This window comes from Hakea prostrata, chromosome 5, assembly GCF_041222555.1.
Source record: "Hakea prostrata isolate BN-2017 chromosome 5, UWA_Hpros_2, whole genome shotgun sequence".
NCBI lineage: Eukaryota > Viridiplantae > Streptophyta > Magnoliopsida > Proteales > Proteaceae > Hakea > Hakea prostrata.
Window position 1 is genome coordinate 355248 of NC_142604.1, and position 17170 is coordinate 372417.

Genomic DNA, 17170 nt, shown 5'->3' on the forward strand with positions numbered 1-17170 from the left:
GGAAGAGATCTACTGATTTCAGGGATTGGGAGGAAAATAGGCAATGGGCAATCCACTTTGATTTATCGAGATCCTTGGATCCCTTCTCTTCCTACTAAAGGAATTGTGAGTTCTCCATTGCCAAATGGTCTTACCTTGGTGAGAGAGTTAATTGACTGGAATACAAGCACTTGGAACAAGAACTTCTTGATTCCCTCTTCTCACCTTTTGAGTTGCATGAAATTTTATTGTTACCTAGTCTTTCTCAATCTACCATAGATGCTTGGTTTTGGACCAACCAAACACAAGGAAAGTTTACAATGAAGTCAGCCTATTTCTTTAGTTTAGCATTGTCTCCTAGAACTAGTAACATTGCCTCTCCTTCTACATCCTCTACTTGTTGGAAGGAAATTTGGAATATTTCAAACCTATAAAAAATAAAGCACTTCATATGGAGGGCAGCTAGTGAAGCTATTGCCACAAATAAGAATCAATTCCATAGGCATTGTAGTTCTTCCCCTTTATGCTTGTTGTGTGCCTCTTCTATGAAATCTGTAATGCATGCCATTGTATTATGCCCATTTGCACAAATCTGATGGGCCTATTTATGCATGACTGGATTAATTTTATATACTCCAAATATAAACACACAAATGAATTGGAAACAGTGGATTTGATTTGGAGCACACTATGTTGGCTTATATGGAAAGCCTGTAATGTATTTGTTCTTTTTTTATGGGAAACAACCTTGTTTAGAAGCCATGATGAATTGTTTTTAGGAATTATGTAAATTTGAATCTTTCTCATGAAGATTTGAGCCTCAAAATGTCTAGCTCCAACTCACTAAATGTTGACTACCATTTTTAGGTTTATGTGGATGATGCTTGGGACAAACATAGTAGGAAGGGAGGTCGCGATTGTATTATTTGGGATGGGCATGGAGATTTCCAAGGGGCTAAGGCACACTTTGGACATAGCATGTTGGCAGCTGCAGTGGAATTAGAGGCGATAAGAGATGACATTTTGATGGCACAATCCCTTCACATTACCAAGCTGGTTATTTTCTTAGACTGCAAAGGTGCAATCGAGGCCCTCAATGGTCGGAGCCATTCCTTAGATTGGATATGCTACTGTATTGTTGATGGGATTATAAAGCTTAGAATTCATTTGAGTCTATGTTTTTTGTTTTTACTAGTAGGCTGAACAATACTTATGCAGATTTTATTGCTCGTGGGGCTAGAACTTTTAATCTCTCTAGAATTTGGTGGAATTGCCCCCGGTATTTCATGTTAAACAACTCTTTCAATGCCTCCAGGGATTTCCACCTAGAAAGTTTTATATAATTCTTTGGACAGAAATAAAAAAAGCACGAGTCCCCATAAAAATGCTAGAGCAATCAATGAATTTCCTTAACCCAACGTAGTCTTAGTTTGTAGTCCCCATTGAACTAAGCAATCTAAGGTTGTTAATGACAAAAAATTGCTAACCAAGCAATAAAAGAGCAAAGTGGTTCAAGCATTTGAAAACCAAATCAATTCATGCCACTCTACCATTGGATCATGCTTTTGAACCACCTCTCATGCTAGTTTAAGAGAGAATATCCCATTTTAATGCCCTAACCACATGACTAGGTCACCTGGAAAACGATTGTACTATCGAACCTTACAAATCTCCGATGAGCATGAGGTAAGAATAGAATCTACTAGCAATGAAGCACCCTCGCGAACATGTCGAAGTATTGGCAGAAGGTGTTCGTGAACTAAAAGTAACCGCAAGAGCATGGTATCATGTAGCCAATGGGCCGATCTCAAGGAGATATATTACTTTAGAACTTAACCTGTTAATGGTAAGGAGAGAGTGAAAGGATTGAAATTTTTTAACTAATAATAAACTAAATTAGCATATCTAAATAAGTGGCCCTACACATACATATTCTATTGTGATTGAATTGAGAATAAAAATACAATAGACATAACCTAACCATTTGTCATCTAATAAATAAAAAAAATGCATAGATTAAAAAAAAGAATAAAATATGCGAACAATAAAAAAAATAAACAAATAAATGAGAAGCGATCCGAGTGTTAGCTTTGGATCAAGGTAAGGGGAGTATAACTATGATGACTTTGACTGTGGACCATTTGCCATAGCTTACAGTCCATCAATTAGAGGAACGAATGTTAAAGAAAAAGAAAATGTAGAAAATAAAAAACATAATAAGTAACAAAGCAATAAATGAAAAATGTAAACCTTAACCAAAGAGAGGCACAACTGTATGCGTCTTTGATCAAGGACTCAGGGGATAGGAACACAATAAATAAATACTAAAAAGTAAATCCTAAGTTAAGAATATGAAAGGGTAGACAAAAGCGGGAATGGAGGGGGGGGGGAGAGAAGATCACTGACAAAGGCCACTTACTTGCATCCATGAATCTTGAATAATAATAATAGAAAAACTTGACCGATCGATTCGAATATCCACTAACCCTAACAACTAGATCTGGAATGATCCAAATATGCAATTGCTAGACCCAGAGAAAAACAAATTCTCTTTGAAATTGAAACTTGAAACTTGAAGCTTGGACTCGAAATTGAAATTGAAATTGCATTGATCGAAAGAAATAAATTATACTTGCATAAAAGAAACTAAATAACTTGAATAATCATTGCATTACATAGAAAATTAAATATAAATATTGAATCTAAAAACTAGAACCCCACAAAGCGATCAAAGAACTAGAGAAAACCTAAATAAGCTAAAGAGAAAAGAAATATCAAAGGCCTAAACAAACTAAAGAGAAAAAAGTGTTTCCTAAGTCTAAGAGGAGAGGGTATTTATATAGGGGATGGTAAATGGGGGTAGAAATAAGGAAATAATAATAATTAAAAATAGAAGTTCAAAAGGATAGATGGAAAAAAAATAAAGAAAGAACAAAAATTGTTTGAGAATGTAAGGGGGAGAGAGAGAATGAGTGGAAGAAAAATAAAAACGAAGTAAATAAATTTATTTTGAGTTAGATGTGGGAAAGAAATGGGAGAGAAAGGAAAGGAAAAAAATATTTGGGTCTTCAATAACTTGTTGTCAAGCCTAACGGGCTTAACTTCTAGGTTCAACTTCAACTAGGGCTGCAACTGGGCCGCTGGGCTTTTGCAATCCCAAGCCCAGCCCTATATGCTCTAATATGAGCCCATTCCCGCCCTGACCCTAGTTCAGGGCTAAGGATTATTGTTCCTAGCCCTAAGCCCTACAGGGCCAAGCCAAGCCCATTCCCGCCCTGACCCTAGTTCAGGGCCAAGGATTATTGTCCCTAGCCCTAAGCCCTATAGGGCCAAGCCAAGCCAAGCCCATTCTCGCCCTAATTGGCAATTGGGCCTGGTCGGGATGGGTTGGCCCTAATTGGCCTTGACCTTGATTGGCCCTGACCTTGATTGGCCCTGTCCTTGACCCAGCTGATTGGCCCTATCCCTGACCCTAATTTGCCCTGTCCTTGGCCCTGACCCTGATTAGACTTATCCTTGGCCTTGGTTGACCCTATCTTGGCCCTAGCCTTAATTGGTCATATCCTTGGACCTATATATCAAATGTAAATTCATTAAAAAAATAAAATAAAATAAAAAGACAAAAAAGTATCACAAGTAAATTAAAAATAAAATTCATAGAAATAAAAGATGATTCAAGCTCATACAAAATGATAAAATAGTAAACAAGTTAATAGTGTTGTTTTAAACATAAATAAATTCATACTCCATAATTCTATATTGAGCTCTGAAAGTCTCCCATTGCTTTGGTGATGGAAATTGAAAACTTCTCCCATTGATATCATTATTCAATAATAATAATAATAATAAAAAATCCATATTCAAAACTTTGTTAACAAGTAAATCAGCGATAATTTAGTATTTGTTATAAATAATATTGATTGTGGATATCCATCATTCCCCAATAGACAATACTTCCAATTGAAGATCTCAACCACCTCAGCATACAATCTTGGTGATTCACATTCTCATCTTAATTGAAGATTACAGTGATCTCAACACACAATGTTGGCAGTCAATATTTCCATTCTATGCACCTTCTATCTTGGGCGGCAATCTATATTTCCATATCAAGAATATCTTATTGTGTGCAAGAATCATATATTGTATTTTCATATTAGAGTAGATGCTCCTTCTACTATAAGGAGCATCTACTATAAATATGTAATGCACTCAACTGAATGAATCACTTCTGATTGATCTTGTTTTAGTTTTCTTCTTTGTCTCTGATTTATTCTCTTTATTTTATAACACGTTATCAGCACGATTCCGCTCGAAGTAATTGGGAACGACTTCGCTCAAAGTATTGCGTTTTGAGAAGAAAGACAGCAGACTATGGATCATTATGTTTTCTATTCCAAAGTGAAAATGATGATGATCTCCTTGTGCGTTTTTGTAAACAATGGAGTTTACATTGTCCATCTCATAAGGTAAGTGCATCATGATAAAAAGGTATGCGTTTTATTGAATCTAAGAATCAATCAAATAATAATATATTAGGTTACCTTAACGATTATGGTTTTATTTATTGTATATAGTGGTTGCTAGCTTTGCACCACAAATATTGTTAAATGTACTTAAAGTTGCAAGATTTGAAACTGTAAGAGAGTACAGTTTTGCAGATGCACATGAAGTTGCAAGATTTAAAATTGTAAATGATACAGTTCTGCATATGCACATAAAGTTGCAAGATTTGAAACTGTAAATAAGTACAGTTCTACAGATGCACTTGAAGTTGCAAGATTTGAAACTGTAAATGAATACAGTTCTGTAGATGCACATAAAGTTGCAAGATTTGAAACTGCAAGATTTGAAACTGTAAATAAATACAATTCTGTAGTTTTTGAAATTAATTATCTATTGAAATTATGTGGAGAAAATATTATTGATGAAGACTTGCTAGTAAATTTTCAAGCTTCAAATCTTTTGTTACAATAACAATATTGTAAAAGGAGTTTTAAGAAATATTATAAATGATATCATGCCTATTAGTGGCTAAGTATAATAATGGACTATTAATGAAAAGTCATGAAGCTCGTCTTATTGATTCTGCTCCATTCCCTGAAATGAATGCAGCAATTCATGATATGCCTGAAAGAAGGCAAAATTAAAATTATGGTCATGACTGTGGAAGAGAATGAGGCAAAAGACAGAATAATTACCGTCATTATTATGAAAATAAATAATAGAATAATAAGGATTCTCAATATAACAATTCAAGAAGTAAAGATATTATTTGTTACCGATGTAGTATGAAATCTATTAGACATGTATCTGTTATACTCCACAATATTTAATTAAGATTTGTCAAGCCTTAATTAAAGAAATAAAAATAATGTGAAGATAAATTGGATTTTCTAAAATCATGATGCTTGAACAATTTTTGCCTATAAAAGGAATGATTTTGATGGCCTCACAGATACTACATATCTAGATGCTGCAAACTTCTTTGAAGATAATAGTTGAAGATTTGATTATGTTAATCGAGTTCAAATAAAAATAAAATTAATATTATATTAATTTGTAATTTTTTTTCCTCTTCAAATCTCATCTCATATGTTAGTTTATCTTAAATTTAATATTTTTCTTCTATAATTTTTTTATTGACTTTCTATATATCTTTTGATTTATTTTGTTTCATTTTGATGAATAATGTGAATATTCTCTTATATGCTGTGACACATATTATATTGAGAGAAAAATATACATATTTATCTTATTTGATAATGCGGAAGCCAATGTTCATATAAAATCGGTAGTACAACATTGATTGGAAGCTCCGGAAGAGCTAATCTATTATTATATGAGAGATAAAATTGGCTATGAAATAATTCATTATTTTGTAGTAAGTCTCAAAGAAATTTGCCAAAATGATTATCAGATTGAGACTACAAATAATGGTATAAGTAAATATCTATACAAATGTATTAGATATTTCTCCCAATTTGTACTACACGAATATCGCATGGTTGAAACACATGCTTGGGTAAATCAAATGAACATTGTTTTCAATAATTTTATTATTTGACATGATCGGTTGGACAATCCCAGATCAAGTATGATGCGAAAAATTATTGAAAATTCAATTGTCATCCATTGAAGAACCAGAAGATTCTTCAATTAAGTGAATTTTCTTGTATTGCTTGTTCTCAAGAAAAATTTATTATTAAATAATTACCAGCTAAAGTTGAGATTGAACATTCTACATTTTTGAAACGTATAGAGGGTGAAATATATGGCCCCATTCACCCATCGTGTGGACCATTCATATAATATATGATTTTAGTAGATGCATCTATAAAGTGGTCACATGTATGTTCATTATGAACTCGCAATTTGGTGTTTGCGAGATTGTTTGCTCAAATAATGAGATTAAGAGCATAATTTATGGATTATAAGATATAATGCTGGTGAATTTACATCTCAGGCTTTATGATTATTGTATAACAACTGAGATCACAGTTGAATAGCATGTTGTTTATGTTTATATCCAAAATGGTTTAGTAAAATCATTTATTAAATGTCTCCAATTAATAGCTAAACCATTGGTTATGAAAACAAAACATCATTTGTACGCATCAGGCCAAAAAGTTGTCATAAATTCTCCTTGTTACAATTGGCTTATGGTTAGAAGCAAAATATTTATCATCTTAAATTTTTTTTGTATGTGAGGCTTATGTTTTAATTGCTCCACCATAATGCACAAAGATGAGTTCCCAAATAAAGTTGGGAATATATGTTGGATATGAATCTTCTTATATAATGCAATATATTGCCAATGATAGGAGATTTATTTAATGAATTAGTTTTTCCAACATGAGGGGGAGAAAATAAACAGTTGGAAAATGAGATTGATTGTATGCATTATCATTATCTCATTAGATCCTTGCACTAAGCACTGTGAACTTGAAGTTCGAAAAATAATGCAATAAATATTATGAATCAATTGCCAGATTTTCTGCTACTTTCTAAGAGTTACTAAATCTCATATTTTTGCTGTAAATGCTCCAATTAAAATTGATGTCCCAGCAGGACAATCTATTAGTGCAAATGAAATTAAACCAAGTTTAAAACATGGAAGATCAATCGGTTCCAAGGATAAAATCCTAGAAAAAGAAAGGAGCAAATGATCAAGATGATCATAATATGGAGACAATTGATTATGAAGATCCTGAAGACATAACTTTCTATAAAACCCCAGAAGAGGTTCAGCTACCTAAAAATAATGAAGAGATCTCGATTAGTTATGTCATTGCAGGAAAAAGATGGAATCGAAAAGATAAAGTTGTCGACAACATTTTTGCATATTATCTTATTGTTGAAATAATACAACAAGACGAGGATCTTGAACATAAATTTGTTGATGAATATAAATCAATAAATGATTGGCCAAAATGTAGAGACGCAATTCAAGCAGAATTGAATTCGCTTGAAAATAAAAGTTTTTGGACCTGTAGTTCAACATCTGAAGGTATAAAGCTAGTGGGGTACAATTGAGTTTTCTGCGAAAAATGAAATGAGAAAAAGAATGAAATCGTGATATATAAAGCATGAATTATGGCACAAGAATTTTCGCAGATGCCTGGCATTGATTACATGGAAACATGTTCTCTTGTGGTGGATGCAATCACCTTCAGATATCTTATTAATCCGGCAAAGATATGAAAATTTTGACATGCGTCTAATGGATATTATTACAGCCTATTTATATGGCTCACTCGAGTGTGAAATATATATGAAAATCCCTGAAGATTCAAAATGACTGAAGCATATAAAAATTCCTAAGAAATTTGTTCAATAAGGCTTCAAAGATGATCAAGGCATATATGGTATAATCTCCTTAGTGGATATTTACTAAATGAAAAGTATAAAAATGATCAAATTTATTATTGTGCCTTTATTAAAGGATATGGATCTAATTTTAGTAAGTATATATGATGATGATTTAAATATCATCGAAACTCCTGAAGAGTTTCCAAAAGCAGTAGATTATTTGAAGAAAGTTGAAATGAAAATCTTGAAAAGACAATGTTTTGTCTTGACTTGTAAATTGAGCATTTGACGAATGAAATATTCGTTCATCAATCAACTTATATAGAAAATATTTTGAAGAGATTTTATCTTGATAAAATACATCCATTGAGTACCCCAATGGTTGTGAGATCGCTCAATATAAAGAAAGATTCATTTCAACCCCAAGAAAATAGTAAAAAATTTCTTGGTCATCCATATTTAGTGCAATTAGGGCATTAATGTATTTTGCTAATAGTATAAGACCAGATATAGCATTTTCTATAAGTGTATTAGCAAGATTTATCTCTTCTCCAATATGAAGACACTGAAATGTTATAAAACATATATTTCAGTATATTCGAGAAATTATTGATATGATATTATTTTATGAATGTGGACATCAACTTACTTGTTATGCAGATGCAAGATTTTTATCTGATCTATATACAACTATATCTCAAACAGGCTATTTATTCACAAGTGAATGTTAGCTATTTTATATTTAATTTAGATCAATGATACAACACATTCAGGAAGCATGCAGTCTTCTATTAGAAGAAGAGGTTTGAACAATATTATATGAAGATTATATTGCATGCATAGCTTAATTGAAGCGAAGATACATCAAAGGAGATAGAACAATACATATTTCACCGAAATTCTTTTTCATTCATGGTTTTCAATGAAATGGTGAAATCGATGTTCAACAAACTCGTTCAAGTGATAATCTGATAGATTTATCTATTGAGAAGTTGCATATACTTCAAATCTTGAGAAGCTGGTATATGATATTAGAATGTACGTATTCAAAGATACTCAATGATGTTATCAGTAGGGAGAGTAAAATACGTGCTGCACTCTTTTTCCCTTAACCAAGGTTTTGTCCCACTGGGTTTTCCTGGTAAGGTTTTTAATGAGACAGCTACTAATACGTATTATTTAAATATGTATACTCTTTTTCCTTCACTAAGATTTTTTCCCATAGGGTTTTTCTTAGTTAGGTTTTAATGAGGTACATTATCTATTGATGGACATCCAAAGGAGAGTGTTATAAATAATATTGATTGTGAATATCCATCATTCCCCAATAGACAATACTTCCAATTGAAGATCTCAATCACCTCAGCATACAATCTTGGTGATTCACATTCTCATCTTAATTGAAGATTACAGTGATCTCAACACACAATGTTGGCAGTCAATATTTTCATTCTATGCACCTTCTATCTTGAGCGGCAATCTATCTTTCCATATTAAGAATATCTTATTGTGTGCAAGAATCATATTTTGTATTTCCATATTAGAGTAGATGCTCCTTCTACTATAAATATGTAATGCACTCAATTGAATGAATCACTTATGATTGATCTTGTTCTAGTTTTCTTTTTTGTCTCTTGATATATTCTCTTTATTTTATAACAGTATTGATATTTTTCTCGTAGTTAAAGAAAATGATATTTTAGTTACAAGCATAGCTATCTGTCCTTAATAATTTTTTTCTCTTCCTGAAATATCACATTAGAGGCAAAAGAAAGATGTCAATATCATGATGAGAAGTTGGGGTGTAGATTTGTTAGATATTAATTCTCTATACACTAGAAAATCCATTGAATAACCACTAGAGGGAACTTCACACAACCACCGGACATGGGCTGCTGGTGTAGCTCTGATTCTCGAAAATGCATTTGGTGTGAGAGCTTGGTTGTAGCATCTTTCTCCCTTTCCTGAAAAGCCACATTAGAAGGTTGAAATCAAAGTTTGGACTGGGCAGCATCAACCTCCAACTTCGTCGATGAATCAATATGATCATCTAACCTACAAAAGACTGACTTGCTCCATCGCTTTAAATGATACTTCACATGGCATAATTTTTAAAACAATGCAAACATGGGGGAATTGGTAGTACGAAGAGCCCAATTCAACCACAACTTATCAGAGGGAGGAATTCATGAGGATTTGAAGCCCAATAAGTAAAGTTACTACCACGCGGTTTCCCTTGCACCGAATCAAGATGTACAGAACCAGCAGGCAATGAACCAACACGTCGGGGTTCTAAAAATGCACGAAAGAACTTAGATATCTGAATCCATGTCGATTGATGTCACGAGCAACCTATCCAGCCGATCAGAAATCATCCTAGATCAATCCAACACTCCTATTAATCCATGTCAAGTACCAACCATTTCCCTATAAGGTGTTAATATCCAAATAGGCAATACAATCTTAGAAGGGCCGAGTATGGCAATCCGTTTTTGGGTTACCACCAACCTTGTCTCCCTGATATATGAAAGAATTAAAATCACCAAGAATCACCATGGTCCATGAATTCTAGATTGAAGTCGGCATAGCTCCACCCAATGTTAGAACGTTTAGGATTTTCCTCAAAACCCTAATAGAAACCATACAAGAACTAGAATGCAATATAATATTTAGAGAACACTAGACATGTTATACATATGTTGGAGAAAATTAATCCAAACCTTGAGAATCTTGAAGTCTTCTTGAATTGATGAAGCATTCTCCAATCTCCTCGTCTTTCTTATCGTACCTCTTTCTTGTGGAGAAAGAAGAGAATAAAATAACTTGAGAGATTGGAGGGACTCCATATAGCTATGTATAATAGCAATCCCAAACCCTAGTCCACTTCCACAATGGACCGGTTTGGTCCATCTCAAACCTAATGGCAGTGCATCAGCCTGATGTTGAGACCCCCATTAATTATTAACCTCAGTAATTAATCTAAGCCCACATATTGCTTAGGATAAACCTAACACCCAAATCATAAGGCTTCACGATTAGGTAAGAAGCATGCACCATAAGCCACTATCAGTGTGAAGTCTTGACCAGTGAGCAATATCCAAATAACACCATGGAGACGTTGAGAGGTGAGAGATGCATTAGTGAAATCCACCATAAAACTATTTTGAATATGCTTATTCCCAATAATTATCCCATAGGCATAATTGATGAAATAAATGATCTAATCTCTCTCTGAAAGAAAGAAAAAGAAAAAACTAATCCAATGGCTATTATCCATAACATGTTTTTTAGCTTTTCTATTAACTAGTTAGAACTTGCACATGTAGATGCATGTGTCACTAAATCAGAGAAAGAAAGAGAGATTACTAATAATAAAAATTAATATTATAATGAATATAATATTTTCAGTGGAATTAAAATCAAAATACGAGAGGGTAGAGGCACTATATAAACAGATCAATATCAAACAATAAGATACAAAATCACAAAGTAATATGATCTTATGTTAGAAGCACTTACCCGTATGAAATAGAAGAAGCGAAAATAGAACAGTACGAACTTGAATAGGGTGAGCTGAGGTGTACGAACAATACTTTTCTTTGAGGTATTTGAACGCCTCTTTAAATGCATGTTGGGTTTGACCTTGGCGTCCTCACCTCCAAGATACAACAACTCCTTTAGATATGAAGGCTAGCACTCCAACAGATTCTACTTGCAGAGGAGATACATAGGTACAACACAGGAAGGGAAGAAAGTAAAACAAGAATATTTTCACTCTTCAAAATACGAAATTTTCTACTCCAAAAAACTAGAGAGCAAACTCTTGTTTTAACTCGTATGAACACCTATATAAGAGAGTGACATATGTTCGTAAGGTCACCTCTGAAGGGAAAGAGTTGTGAGTGATCTTACAGTCACCTCCCCATAGCAATACCCAAAAATGGGTTTTCTGGATCACAAACCAAGTCCCAAGTCCCATCATAGATATTTAATACTGATTAATTAATATTATATATGTCATAGGTCCGGTCGGGCTAGGGTCCAGGGACCATGACCTCAGCCAAGCCCGATTGGCTCAGCTCAGCACATGCGTGTGATCCATATTTGATTCTCTACCGGCATACACCCTACTTAGGAGAAATCAATGTATATATAATCACTAGTATCATTAGCTCCATCAGATGTGAAACTAAACAAATATGATAAATTAAGTTACCTTGCCTATAGAGCTAAAAATCAAACAAGAGTCCTAAACAACACAATGAGAGATATAGAGTTAATTTTAACACTTTTGAAACTTATATAAATATTATATATAAACCAAAATCCAACAGTCAGTTTCTTGTGTGTGTGTTTCTTTCTTTCTTTCTCTCTTTCTTTCTTTCTTTCTTTCTTTCTTTCTTTCTTTCTTTCTTCTTCTTCTTCTTTTTTATTTATTTTTATTTTTTTATTTAATTTTTGAGACAAGCAGGTATTTTGGCAAAGTTTTGAAACCACTTGGAGAAACACCAAATTGGTGTTCGAGGATTACTTTCCATCTCTTTAATTCTTCAACTATAGAACTTGAAGGATTGATATCTATCAATGTTGATGAAATTGTACTATTGTACGTTGGGAAAAATATATTTTCTCATAATTGTAATATTTCAGTAATACTTTAAATGAATAATATATATTCATTTTATCTTTATAGGATGATAATACTACCATCAATTGAAAAGCTACAATAGGATTTTCTGATGCAAGCTTCTTTAACTTGTTTCCATTCATAATGCGTTAACAAACCATGTTTGTTAGCCCATTTTCTCAACCCCTCAAAAGAAAACTGAAAACCTCTACAACACTCAACTTGGTTGTCTTTGCATTCTTTTGGATAGCAATGGGTGCTTCCAACTCCAAATACTTATGGATATTGTGATCAACTTGGTTTTTGTCATAGAATACTACAATAATCCCAAGATGAAGCCGTGAGTACAATGTAAAGCTTCAAGCGATGCGAGCCACTTAAAGAAAGTAAAAAAATGCATATATTTATTTGCTGGAATCTCATTTTTTTTTTAATACAAATTATGAATAAAATATAATCAACGTTAAAGACTTCCATACCATGCCTATCAAATTAGAACTTACAACTACATTAACCCTGAAAAAGAAGAAAGAATAGGATAAGTATAACAAGAGATAACAACAATTATAAGGACAGGATCATCAGTAGGTTGAGATTGATTGGAGTTGTTTCAGCTTGTTCACACTTTTACTTGTACTCCAGTACCATATGTTGCTCCAACTCCACTCCTGTGGTATGTTGTTGAAAGCATCCTTACAGATAACACCCTGCTAGATGGTGAGGTTGTTGATCACCAAACTGCTCTATGACTTCGATCTAACAATCTGCATGAATAATTTTGGGTCTGCAAAACTTGGCCAATAAATTAACTATAACTATAAACATTTGCAGCTCTCTTTCTATGGATTGCTTCTTTCGCCTCTTTCGCCGTCAAAGTGCCTATGGTACCAGTTCATATTTGAAGAGAGGCTAGACTCTATTAGTAACAAGTAAATCCTTTATATGTAAGAAGACTCGAGAGATTTTGGGGAGGGCTCTCCCACTTGAGTTACCACTCCGTGGGCCTACTCATAATTAATAAGCACCATGCAATTCAATTAGATTGTAACAATGGCAGCATAACATAACAACTAGTATTGAAAGCTGGTCGCCTTTTGAGGGATAAAGGAATACCCAGAGCCACATATACAAAAGCTTCTTATAGGAATTCACAAAGAAACGACACAATTGGCCCCCGGTTTTATGATCCTTTCAAGAAGTTCCACTCTATGACATGGCTTTTCGTGTGATCAATCATAAGGTACGTCATTGCTAGGCTAACTCAGCAGCTTACTTCTAATTGAGAATACGGGGTCAATAGCGCATTTTCTTTTTTAAATAACCCTCTTTAATAAGTAAAGTAGGCTATAGGTCCTAGTGAGCAGTTCTTTCAGGCGGGAAGCAGGCCGGGCCCTACGGGCGGGCATCTCCCGCAACACAAGCAAGATTGTTCGCCACCACCCGAGAAGCAAAAGATTCGAGAGTCCACGCTAAAAATAGATATTTTAAGTTCTTGTTATCTGATTGAGCTAAATTTTGGTTTGACGGATCTCCCGAACCCTACATCTTTCCAGTTCCCTAGTTTTAAGTGATTCAACTATGTTGCTTGAAAAAGCATATGGTCTTGATTTTACATATTGTCAATGAATAATGCTTATGTTCTTACCTTAAAAAAAAAAGAAAGAAAGATTGAAAGAATAATGCTTATGGGTGCCTTCTGTTTAACTTCTTCTTATTGTTTAATATAATTCATTTGTTCGCATTCAATAGAGAAAACCATTTATTTTTGGGAGAAGGAACCCTTGAATAGTGATCTAAAATTATCATCTCCAAGAATGCCAATTGTTAAATTTACCAGCAAAGATGCTACTGCAATCTTCTGCTGGGACCGAATTATTTCCTAAACTACCTTAAACCTTAGTTTACTTTTGTCTAAAGGTCAGGACAAAGACCAGCCCAGAGGACGTCGGGAGAATGCATGCAGCTGCTGGTATTTTGACAGCCAGAGGTGGCATGACCACACATGCAGCGAAACATCAGATTTTCCACTCTCCTGAATTAGGGACATCAGTTTTTTTTTTTTTTTCCTTCCCTGGATCGAAAAATGATTAGTATGACTTGTGCAGATATGAACGTTCAAGCATGTGCTATTTTTAATGAAAATATATACATGTTCAGATAGACTCTGTGCCTGAATTCTGTGTTTCTATCCTAGAAAGTTATCTCCACCTTTGTACAATTTGATAACATAAACAACTTCGGTATTTTGATATTGTCTATGAATGGTGCTGATGATCTTGTTCTATAGATTATTAAAATATATATATTTTATGTGAAAGAAAAGAAAGAAATCAGAAGAGAACTCAAGAGAAGTTATCGTGGTTTGGTTTGTATTTCAACCTACGTCCACGGTTAAGATCAATTGCTAGTTTTCTTTATTGTATTTTAAATTGTATTTACCAATGAGGGGTTAGTTTAGCAGTAAAAGACCCGCCCTCCCACGAGAGGTCATGGGTTTGCACCCACTTGGCGGCATATATAAGTAAATATTTAATTTCTGCATTAATATAAAAAGCTACCCTGAGGATGAAATCGTGGCTAGCACAAGCTAGCCCAATAAACCTCAAATACAAATACAAATTCAAAAAAAAAAAAAAAAAAAAAAAAGGGTATTTGTACATGGCTTTATATAGAATTTTCAAGAGTTTCTTGCAATGCTACACTCTGGAAAAAGTTGCTGCCTTGGATAAGATTGAGTGGTGGTGTGGGAGTCCAACTACTGGGTTGTTTTACATGTGTTAGAACTCTTAGCTTGAGTTTCAAATTTGAATTGATTTAAATGTCTATCTCCACACATGAACGAATTGCACTGAAATGATTCACTTGAGTTGGAACTCTTCATAGTTGAATTGTCTTGAGGTGATTTAGTTGGGTTGAGACTCTTCAAATCTAGCTTCTGCAAGTTGCAGTGGTAGAGTTCCTGTGAGACTTGTGGAAGTTATTGAATATGGGTCCCTCAATCTCAATAGCTGGGATATGACCTTGAGTTTTTTTTTTTTTTTGGGAAGCTGAGGTTCATCGGGCCAGCTTGCGCGCTCCTTGATTACATATCTCTTTGATAGAACTAATAAGGAATAATTGAAAAACATGGATTCCCTCACCAGATCTAAATTTCCCAAACCAAGCCTTCGATCACAACATCGATCCTTCCCAAAAATCGAATTAATAAACATTGATACTTCCCATTTGTAAGCATAGTGATAAGAGATTGATTGTCACTCTCGATAAGAAGCTCTGAAATTTGCATGTTAGCACCTCCAGTGTAATGCGTTATGGATTTCTAGTGCTTCTGTAACTATAGTATCCTGAAAGCCACATCCTTCCCCAAAAGCAAAATGAAGCTGCCCTTGCAAATCTCGAGCAATGCTCCAAAGCCAGAGTATTTTCGTTCTTGAAACATATAGCAATCTAAATTTATACTTATCCATCTTTCTGGTGGTGTATTCCAATGAATGAACTTGGTCTCTTTCATGTTGGGACTATCCAAGAATTCCAACTGTGATAAGCACAACACCCACGATCGCCAAATATTGATGACTATTTGATCTAGTGAGGCGAGGACTGTATTGTCTATCAATTCCGTATATAACTTACACAGGTGCCATAAAGTGAGTAGAATCCGCAAAGGAAGAGACTACCTAGAAGTAGCATGAAAATATTGTTGAATAAGATCGTTCACTTGTGTTAGAAAGTTTGTAGAATTATCTAAAGTGATAGAGTGTTCCTTAGGGCCCCTGTAAAGTTGCATGACAGAAATATACGTTGAGGGGATGTTGTGGTAGAGCCACAAAATAAACACAGAGGAGATACTTGGCATCTTCGACTAATAAGCAGATCAGTTGTAGGTGTTGGGTTTGGTGACTTGTATTTGGTGGGTCCATGTAATTATAATTTAGGTTGTATTTGAAATTGAACAGGGTTTGAGTCAATTACTAGTACTGAGTTAAAATTGTAATTATATTAGGATTAAGGTTTCCCTATTTACTCTCAATGGAATAACCTAGGTAACAAAGACAAACAAATGGTAGCACTTTGTGAATGTGAGGCTTTCTAAAATAGTGAAACTTGTTTTATCTTTGGTGGATATAGGCAGGGTTTTGTCGAATCACGTTAAATTCTTCTTATGTGTTTTGCTTGTGTTTTTCTTCGTTCATAGTTGTATATTTGTATCCCCAACAATAGGTAACTTATTACGCAATTATCTACATGCGAAATGAAGCACCAACAGTGGTAGTGGAAGTCTCCATAACCTCTGCACGCAACCACATTAGCCCAACCCCTTTTTAGCTTCACCTTCCCCACCCCAACCCTTGTCCCTACGCCCGAATCTGCTAGCCATGGTAAGCCCTTAAAGTTCTTAAATAAATGAAAAATCAGCTCTTAAACTACAAGGGTTCTAAGTTTTATTTGATCATTCAACCGGACTTGCATTCTGGCGATACTTGAGCCGTCTGGCTGTGTGGGCAAGGTCGATCTACAGGTTTGGTGGACTTCCATTGAACCAGCTATAGGTTCATACTACATAAGCTGGGCAGGTTGGGCACCATACATGGTCTGGTCCATATCATCCTATGTGTGGCAATTGGGTGTCACTGTTAACTTTGTCATCATATAACATTGAAAGAGGGGAAGTGAGCTGTGGGTGTGGTTCCCTTCTTCCTCTACAACAACAAAATCTCTAAAGGTGAAAAGTCGTAAGAATCTGTACTTAAA